The 9,311-nt window shown below is 41.2% G+C and overlaps 1 pseudogene; it reads right to left on the bottom strand.

The window, feature by feature from the left end:
- Positions 5,972-8,886, bottom strand: LOC109224691 (annotated as a pseudogene).

Genomic DNA, 9,311 nt, shown 5'->3' with positions numbered 1-9,311 from the left:
TTGCTATGGATTTTGTTTGGCACGAGTGGAATATGATGTTGAAGATGCAGTTACAAGAATGAAACAAATTGTCACGTATTTGCACATTCATAATGATTACAATGATTGCTCATAATTACAACAGTATTGAAGAAAAGCGGTAAAAGAAAGCATTAAAGAAAAGAAACAAAGAGCCAAGTCAGTTTCGCAGTAGAAGAGAAATAAAGACATAAATAAAAGCAATAAAGAAGCAATAAAGTCACAAATAACATGAAATGGTAAAAGCCTAAAGAATATCCCCAGCAGAGTCGCCATGCTGTCGACGCCCCCTTTTTCTCGCGAAATCGGGTTTACGATATTTGGGAGGACAACTCTATTCCCTTTTGGGATTTGGGTTTTTGGAATTGAAATTGAAGAGTCGCCACCTAATGATTAAGTGCATTAGGACACTAAAAGTTTTTGAGTTGGAAAACCAGAGTTCGGGTAAGGGCTAGAAATTATCTCGAGGTGAAGGTGTTAGGCACCCCTCAAGATCCACTAGTGTGGTTCCCGGCCATATTATATTGTGACTTAAATGCAAACAACAAGTAGGCAAGCAAGAATTACAAATACAAAGGGGTTTTTCACATAATGGTTACAAGAGATTAAAGAAGTTAAAGAATGAGTTTTTTAATAGAGGAAGCAGTTTTAAAATCTTGAACAAAAGAGGAAATTTTCATATAGTTGTAGCAAGTTAAAAGCAGTTTAAAAGAAAGCTGAAGTTTGGCAAAAAAGTAGTTGAAATTCTGAAAATAAAACGTATAAATAAGGGAAGGGGTCCTAGGTTTATACATAATATAGATCACTCCACACAACACCCTGTAACCGTTTATACACGTGGTGTTATCGCGTGGTCATCATATCCATATCTACCCTTTCCCACCCCGTTAAGGTATTAAACGCGGAATGGTCTCGTTTTACTTATTGCATTCTATTACCCGTCCCGTCCTATCAGCCCCGAAGGCACTTAGGACTACTAGTCCTACAAGGTGGGATATTAGGCTGATTGGTTTCAAAGGATAAAATCTAAGGCGACATACAAAAAACACATACTGCATGTTGGGGGGAAGCATGTAAACATATAAAGGCTCATGTATACCTCCTCAAAAAAAACACATAAGTAGCATGACTTAAACATAATTAAGGTCTCAAAAGATAGGGACTTTTACAACAGTTTAAACTTGGTTTAAAAAAATGAAGTAAGAAAAGTAATAGCACGACTTTGGGCAGAGGTTGGGAATCCAGTGATGGAAATCAGAAACTTAGTAAGAGTAAGATGGATGGATCATTTCAAAATCGTTTTTGCAGAGTTTTGTTTTAAGAAAGAAAGCTGAGTGAGCTTCAGAAAATCAAAACAAGAATAGGAAAGGCAAAGTTGAAATTAAAAGAAGTTGTTTGGTTTTGGGCTAATAGCAACACAATTAATCAGTTATTATCGGGCCTAAAGTTTGCCTAGGCGTCGTTGTACATTGTATGATTATTTTAGAGAATGAACATACATATTTTGATTCTGATTTATAAAGGTACGCGTGATAAAGTATTTGCAGAAAATATTTCAAACCACTTAGCCATATTTTAACAAAGTTATTGGACAAACGTGAATTAACTACTGCAACTCGAACGAATGAGAAGTCCTAAGGGCAGGATATCTAATGCACATAGAAGTACCTAATGAACAAGATTTTAAAGTATTCAGTGTGTGTAAGCCAGGAAGACTTGTCGTGTGTGCTATGTAAAAGACTTAGGGTATTTATAGTTGAAAGTAGGTGGTAAAAAATAAGGTAAAAAAAATCACAGAAATATGTCAATTGAAGAACTCGGAATCAATTGATTGAAGAATCAAGGAAGTACTCTCATTAATTAAGGGAATCAAGATCAAACGAAAAGATTCAGCACCATATAAGGCAAGTAGAAAAATCAGGGCAGGGTTAAATAAGGAATGAGTCAAGGTTCAATATGCATATAGTAACCAACTAAGACCAAATTCAGAAAAATTACAATTAAGGAAAGGCTAGGTAGAATAGAGTACCATAGCAAATAAGGTAACAAAGATCAGTTAATCTAAAACAGGCGAATAGAATGCAAGGGTTTTGAAAGAAAGTTTTTGAATTACCAATCAATCAAAGAAAATCAGAATTAATTATGCGAAGTCATGATTCTGCATTCTCAACGTATAAATAGAGGTGAATGAATAAGAGTAACAAACAAAAATCAGCCATATAGACATAAGGGGGACAAGAGATGAACAAACACAACCATCCAGAGATAGTGAAAATAGGTTAGGATTCAACAGGCATAATCGAAGCATGGTGACCATGAGACATTAACAAGAATCAAGTAAATAGGCTAGCAGATAGACCCAAAGTAAGGAAAATCAGGCTATCACACATAATCGAACGAAGAAACATGCTAACACATAGAGAAAAGGCAAAGGAAATTAGGCTAACACATATAATCGAAGCAAAGAAGCATGCTAACACACACAATCAAACGAAGAAACATTTTTTAGAAATTAGGGTTTTTAGCAGAGTCAAACTAAAGCACAGTAAGAGCATAGAAATCGGTCAGAATAAACAAGGAAAAGGTTTTAATCATAAAGAAAATTGGTCGAAACATGCGTAAAAGAAATCCAAGAAACCCTAAATTTTCAAAGAAAGTAAAAATGGTTCAAAGTAGAGAATCTTTCAGAAGAAACTCGAGAATAAGCAGAACATAGAGAAAAATATGAAAATAGCATGAAAATAACACTGTTTTGAGAGATTCAGGAGAGGGTTAGGGTTTCAAAAAAAAGGGGGGAAACCCTAATAGAAGTGGAGAGAACCTGTTAACACTTCAGAGATCGTGACATATAGGGTGTGATTTCGCCTGAAATCACACCAGAGAACTCACAGGTAGCAGAACCAGGAACCCTAGGTTTGAATCACCAAGGTCCATAGACCTTGAAGGTCATAGAGATGTTGAACAGGACAACGAGAGGCCCATCGGAGCCGGGGTTGAAGGGAGGTGGCCGGAGATGGCCGGAGAGGCGGTGGAGATCATCGGAGAAGAGAGAACCAGAAGGTTCTAGAGGGAAGGGAGAGGAAGAGACGATATAGAGAGAGAGACAGTCTCAGAGAGAATGAGGGGTCTGGGGGGGGGGGGTAATTGAATTTAATTAAGGGAATTAGATCTGGACCATTGATCTCATTTGATCAACGGCTCAGATTTAAAAAAAAGGGTTGGACCGGGTTATATTAGGGATTGGGCTGGGTTAGTTTAATTAGGATATTGGGCCATTTTACTCTGATAGTGGGTGTGGCCAATTTGGCTAGAATTGAAATAATAAAGGGTTGTTTGCTAAATAGCCAATTTTTCCCTTTTATCATTTTATAAAATAGTAAAAGAATGATTTAAAAAATAAATTAAAGGTACTGGAATAATTAATAACATATAAATATTAATTTAAAAATACTAAAAGTGTTTTTATAATTATAAAATGTTGTTAATTGTAAAATAGGCCATAATTGCAATTATATGCAATTTAGCTTAAAAAATACCAAACAAATGTATAAAAATATGCAAAATTACCTTAATTATATCTTAGTGTAAATATGAGAATGAAAATAAATTATTCTCCAAAAAATGCTAGTTTGGGAATAATTATTGAATTTTGTAGTATTAAAATAGACAATAAATTAATTTAAAAAATCTTTAAAAATAAAGGAAAAATACCAAAACTTTTGGGCATGCTTATATATGCATGTACATGCTATTTTGAGAATATTTTGAGTATATAAAAAATATGTAGGGAAAAATTGGGTATCAACAGCTGCCCCTCTTTACCTGAGAAGGATAAAAGAGTTGTCGGGTAAATATATGATTGCCAATTTTGACAGAAAGAAACGATGTGAAAAGGTTTTGACCGAGCTCTGGCTCTTGAGCTGCCTACATATCCCTGGTCTTACAGGAATCAGGCCATATGTAGTTCGGGGAATCCGTCGGCGGAACATGCCGATGGAGATTTCGAATGACGGACGCAATATTCTGGTTGGGAAGGACAGTCAGGGACCGATGGGCTGCAGGAACCGGAGCGAGATCGCTCCTGCTGTGACGGCCGTTGCTAGCCGGTGTACCTGCAAATAAGCAATGCGAGCATATATCGTGCATAAAGTTAAACGTGATGCAGGTTCCCATTGGACCATGAATGCTGTCTTCGGACGGATAGGATGACGTCCTCGGACAATGACGTCCTGGGCCATGAAGCGTATAATAGAGGATTCGCAGGCTATGAATGATGTTCTCGGGCTATGATAATGATGCCTCTGAACCATGATGCCCTTGAATAATGATATGCAAAGACAAAAGTAGGGTCCTCAGGCCATGGCATGGCGTTCTCGGGCTATGAAAATGGTGCCTCCGAACAATGACGCCTTCGAACAATTTTGGCGATCTTTCAGCCCATGAAATGCAGGATTTGGCGATGTTTTCAGCCGATGTAAAGTATAGATATAAATGGCGATCTTTCAGCCGATGCAAGATTTAAATAAAATTGGTGATATTTCAGCCGTGCAGGATTTAAATAAAATTGGCGATGTTTCAGCCGACATAGAGATTCAAATAAAGTTGGCGATATTTAAGCCGACATAGAGATTCAAATAAAGTTGACGATATTTCAGCCATGCAGGATTTAAATAAAATTGGCGATATTTCAGCCATGCGGGGGATTTAAATAAAGTAGGCGATATTTCAGCCGATATAGAGATTTAAATAAAGTTGGCGATATTTCAACCATGCAGGATTTAAATAAAATTGGCGATATTTCAGCCATGCGGGGGATTTAAATAAAGTTGGCGATATTTCAGCCGATATAGAGATTTAAATGAAGTTGGCGATATTTCAGCCATGCGGGTGGAGACAATGCTTAGTCTCGGAAGGCAGAAAGGTATCCTTATGCAATGCAAGAAAAAATGCAGATGGAGACAGCGCTTAGTCCAGGAAGGCAGAAAGATAGCCTTATGCAATGCAGAGAAAAATGCAGATGGAGACAGTGCTTAGTCTCGGAAGGCAGAAAGATAGCCTTATGCAATGCAGAGGAAAATGCAGATGGAGACAGTGCTTAGTCTCGGAAGGCAGAAAGGTAGCCTTATGCAATGCAAGGAAATGCAGATGGAGACAATGCTTAGTCTCGGAAGGCAGAAAGGTAGCCTTATGCAATGCAGAGAAAAATGCAGATGGAGACAGTGCTTAGTCTCGGAAGGCAAAAAGGTAGCCTTATGCAATGCAAGAAATAAAGGTGAAGAGTAACGAAGTTTCTTAGCTGGTGGATGATGGCTGATAGTTGATCGTGTCATTGTGGCTGCTGGGAATGTCATGTGCGGACAACACTTGTAAGTAGGCGATGATTCTGAGAGTTGTACTCCTGCAAAATATGAATATGTAATCGCATCTGATGGTTTTAGGTCTTGGGGTGCCTGCATTCAAAGAAAAATCGTGAGTTTTGTAAAGGGGGAAGGTTAGTTCGTCTTCCCGTGGACTCCGATCGTCCTACTCGGCTCTTGTTTTCATTGGGGGTAGCGTCGCTAAACAAAGCAATTTGATAGTAGCCATGAATGATTTAGTAAAAAAAATGATGACAATACATAATTGAAAATAGTTTTCTTTCAGGTGAACCGGCTACTGCGACGCGGTTCAAGACATTGCAACCTTTTTGCTCCGGTATTTTGAGGGTCCTCCTCAAAAATTCTGCCCCAGTTTACTGGGCTGGTGTTTCTGACGGCTGCGTGCGATGAATGGCTGAAAGTCAACTTCGGAATTTTGAGGGTCCTCCTCAAAATTCTGCCCCAGTTTCCAATATCGGGGGAAATGAAATTTTTATTGAATTGTGACCGAACCCATAGGGCTGCCTACGTATCCCCTCTTAAACGGGAATCAGGTCAGGCGTAGTTCAAATTACATCATAAAGAAATCATAATGATTACACATAATAACGCTTGACTGCATCTGAATTAATTGGCTTTGGCCAGACTTCTCCATCCATTTCTGCAAGTATGAGGGCTCCTCCTGTCAGGACCCGGTGAACCATGTACGGGCCTTGCCAGTTAGGAGAGAACTTTCCTTTGGCTTCATCCTGATGCGGGAAAATTTTCTTCAACACCAGCTGCCCCGGTGTGAATTGTCTCGGCTTGACTCTTTTATTGAAGGCTCTAGACATCCTGTTCTGATACAATTGACCATGGCAAACAACATTCATTCTTTTTCCGTCTATAAGGGCTAATTGCTCATAACGACTCATTACCCATTCTGCATCTTCAAGTTCCGCTTCCTGTATAATTCTCAGGGAGGGGATCTCTACCTCGGCGGGAATGACTGCCTCGGTACCATAAACCAACATATAGGGAGTCGCCGCGGTTGATGTGTAAACCGTGGTGCGGTACCCCAATAAAGCAAAGGATAGCTTTTCGTGCCACTGCTTATGTTTCTCTATCATCTTCCTTAGTATCTTCTTGATGTTCTTATTAGCCGCTTCTACAGCTCCATTCATCTGTGGTTTGTAGGCTGTAGAATTCCTGTGCTTAATCTTGAAGGTTTCACACATTGCTTTCATCAGGTCACTGTTGAGATTGGAACCATTATCAGTAATGTTTGACTCCAGGATGCCGAACCAGCAAATGATACGGTCGCGGACAAAGTCTGCCACAACCTTCCTGGTTACTGCTTATATGATGCTGCTTCAACCCATTTGGTGAAATTATCGATTGCCACTAGAATGAACCTGTGCCCGTTTGATACGGCAGGCTCGATGGGTCCGATGACGTCCATTCCCCAGGCGGCGAACGACCATGGCGAGCTTGTTGCATTAAGCTCATTGGGAGGCACCTTTATCATATCCGCATGTATCTGACAGCGATGGCATTTTGGGACATACTGGATGCAGTCCGTCTCCATAGTCATCCAAAAATAACCAGCTCGGAGTATTTTCTTGGCTATGATGAAACCATTCATGTGCGGGCCACAGGTCCCTACATGAACCTCTTCCAACAACCTGGACGCTTCCTTTGCTTCGACACACCTCAGTAATCCCAAATTGGGAGTCCTCCTATACAGGATTCCTCCATTGTGAAAGAAGTGATTGGATAACCTCCGTAGTGTGTGCTTCTGAGTAGCGTTTGCAAATTCTGGATATTCTCCTGTTCCCAGATATTTCTTAATGTCATGAAACCATGGTTTTCCATCTGCTTCTTCCTCGACATGAGCACAGTAAGCTGGCTGATCATGAATCTTTACTGGAATAGGGTCTATGAAGTTCTTATCTGGATGCTGAATCACGGATGATAGGGTGGCCAATGCATCGGCGAACTCATTCTGGACTCTGGGGACATGCCGAAATTCTGTCTTTGTGAACCTCTTCCTCAACTCCTGTACGTGATGCAAATACGGGAGTATCTTGGAGTTTTTGGTTGCCCATTCTTCTCGGACCTGATGTATGAGCAAGTCTGAATCCCCAATCACTAGTAACTCCTGAACGTTCATATCAATGGCCAGCTTGAGCCCTAAGATGCAGGCTTCGTACTCGGCCATGTTGTTGGTGCACGGGAATCTGAGTTTGGCAGATACTGGATAATGCTGACCTGTTTCCGATACTAGAACTGCTCCTATGCCAACTCCTTTGAAGTTTGCTGCTCCATCGAAAAACATTCTCCAGCCATCATAGGATTCTGCGATGTCTTCTCCTATGAAAGAGACCTCTTCGTCAGGAAAATACGTCTTTAGAGGCTCGTATTCTCCGTCCACGGGATTTTCGGCAAGATGATCTGCCAGTGCCTGTCCTTTGATTGCTTTCTGGGTCACGTAGACAATATCAAATTCACTCAGCAGGATTTGCCATTTGGCTAGCTTGCCCATGGGCATGGGCTTCTGAAAGATGTATTTCAGCGGATCCATCCTTGATATGAGATAAGTGGTATAGGCACAGAAATAATGCCTCAACTTCTGAGCTACCCAAGTCAGAGCACAACAGGTGCGTTCTAGCAGGGAGTACCGGGCCTCGTACGGGGTGAACTTCTTGCTGAGATAGTAGATGGCTTGCTCCTTTCTCCCCGTTTCATCATGTTGTCCCAAAACACAACCGAACGCCCCATCCAATACTGCAAGGTAGAGCAATAGCGGTCTACCCGGTTCGGGCGGAACCAGAACTGGCGGTGTTGACAGGTATTCCTTGATTCTGTCGAAGGCCTTCTGACAATCATCAGTCCATTTAGTGGCGGCGTCCTTCTTCAACATCTTAAAGATTGGTTCACAAATGATAGTGGACTGAGCTATGAACCGGCTGATGTAGTTGAGTCTCCCCATGAAACTCATAACCTCTTTCTTGTTCTTTGGCGGTGGCAATTCTTGAATGGTCTTGACCTTTGATGGATCTAGTTTTATCCCTCGTCGACTTACGATGAACCCAAGCAGTTTCCCGGCAGGAACCCCGAATGCACATTTGGCGGGATTCAGTTTCAAGTTGTACCTTCTCAATCTGTTGAAGAACTTCCTCAAATCTTCCATGTGGTCAGTGGCTTTCTTGGATTTGATGATGACATCGTCTACATACACCTCGATCTCTTTGTGTATCATGTCATGGAAAATAGTAGTCATGGCCCTCATGTAGGTGGCCCCAGCATTCTTTAATCCAAACGGCATCATCTTGTAACAATACATCCCCCACGGTGTAATGAAAGCCGTTTTCTCCGCGTCTTCTTCATCCATCCATATCTGATGATACCCGGCAAAACAATCAACGAAGGACTACAGCTCGAGCTTGGCGCAGTTGTCAATCAGGATGTGTATGTTCGGCAAGGGGAAGTCGTCTTTCGGACTGGCCCGGTTGAGGTCCCGGTAGTCGACACAGACTCTGACCTTCCCGTCCTTCTTCGGCACTGGCACAATGTTGGCTAACCACGTTGGATACTCCACTACTCTGAGGACCTTGGCTTTGACTTGTTTGGTAACTTCCTCCTTGATTTTCAAACTCATGTCTGGCTTGAACTTCCTGAGCTTCTGCTTTACCGGTGGACATGTCGGATCTGTTGGCAGTTTGTGAGCTACAATAGATGTACTGAGACCGGTCATATCATCATACGACCAGGCGAATATGTCCTCATATTCTTTTAAGAATTCCGTGTACTCTTCCTTTTCTGATGGTGACAGGTGAACACTGATGCGCGTTTCCTTGACATTCTCTGTATCCCCCAAGTTGACAACCTCAGTTTCGTCCAAGTTAGACTTAGGCCTATTCTCAAAGTTCTCAACCTCTTTAACGACCTCTTCTG

This window comes from Nicotiana attenuata, chromosome 3 (genome assembly GCF_001879085.1).
Source record: "Nicotiana attenuata strain UT chromosome 3, NIATTr2, whole genome shotgun sequence".
Lineage (NCBI taxonomy): Eukaryota > Viridiplantae > Streptophyta > Magnoliopsida > Solanales > Solanaceae > Nicotiana > Nicotiana attenuata.
The sequence above is the reverse complement of the archived record's forward strand: the minus strand, read 5'-3'. Positions and strand labels throughout refer to the sequence as shown.